The sequence below is a fragment of the Myotis davidii genome, unplaced genomic scaffold (genome assembly GCF_000327345.1).
Source record: "Myotis davidii unplaced genomic scaffold, ASM32734v1 scaffold609, whole genome shotgun sequence".
In the NCBI taxonomy this organism is placed as follows: Eukaryota; Metazoa; Chordata; class Mammalia; order Chiroptera; family Vespertilionidae; genus Myotis; species Myotis davidii.
In genome coordinates this window covers 2,431,154-2,432,196 of record NW_006300164.1, presented here as the reverse complement: position 1 = coordinate 2,432,196, position 1,043 = coordinate 2,431,154, and positions in this window count along the sequence as shown.

Sequence of the window (1,043 nt, the reverse complement as noted above, 5' to 3'; positions counted from 1 at the left end):
ACAGCGCTGAGCGAGGCGGGGCTGGCTGGGATGCGGCTCTGGGAGACCCACCTGGTCGGTCTGACGTCCAGGCATGGCCGCCTCTGCTGGGCCCAGCTTCTCCCTCACATCTGCCCGGGGAAGGACAGGCTGGCTGTGGGCACATCCATGTTTAAGCCACTGTCCCCTGCACTGTCCCCAGGCCCCTGCTCTGTCCCCACGCCCCCTGCACTGCAGGTGTACCCCGCCTTCGCTGGGCAGGCCCCTCTCACTGGCACCCCAGGGGCCCCAGCTCTCTTCCTGCGACCCTGGCACCCTCTGTGCTGACCTTCCCGTCCCTGTGGTCACCATTGCAGCTGCCCATCCACTGGTGCGTTTAGGCTCCACCCGCCACCCATGTCCGGGAGCAGGGGTAATGGGTGCTGTCCTGCGGGTCACTCGGCCGGACTCCACTGTGAGCACCTGCTTGTGCGCTGGTCTCTGTGCGCCCATTTCCTCCACCTGCCACCGAGGGGACAGCCAGCGTCCTGGGCAGGGACTGTCCCTCCTCCCTTCCACCTCCTTCCCCATCTCCCTCCCTCCTCCCCCTTCCCCTGTCTCCTTCCCCCTCCCCCTTCCCCTGCCTCCTTCCCCCCTCCCTTCCCCCCTTTCTCCCTGTCTCTTCTCAGTCCCTCTCTCAATGTCCCCTTCTTCCATTTCTGGTTGGGTTCCTGGCGCTCGGCATAAGGGGTGACATGTGAAATGAGCTCCGTGGTTTTGCTGGGAGACTGCTCAGCGAAGGGGCCTTGCACAGCCCCGTGAGGACCCGGTCAGCAGCCGCTCAGGCCGCGTCTCCCAGTGCTGGGCGCACACGTGCTGTGCTCTGGGGGCCAGGCCAGTGCTGCCCTCCAGTCCCTAGGGCTCCCCCATGTCCATCCCAGAGAGGCCGTGGGGGTCACACAGGGGCAGGTGGGGGGCGTGCTGGCGTCAGGAACCTCCTGATGTGTGAGGCTCTGACCAACTGCTGGTTCTAAAGGCCGCGGGCAGCAGTGGACACTGCCCCGGCCGCTCTGCCCAGCGCCGCA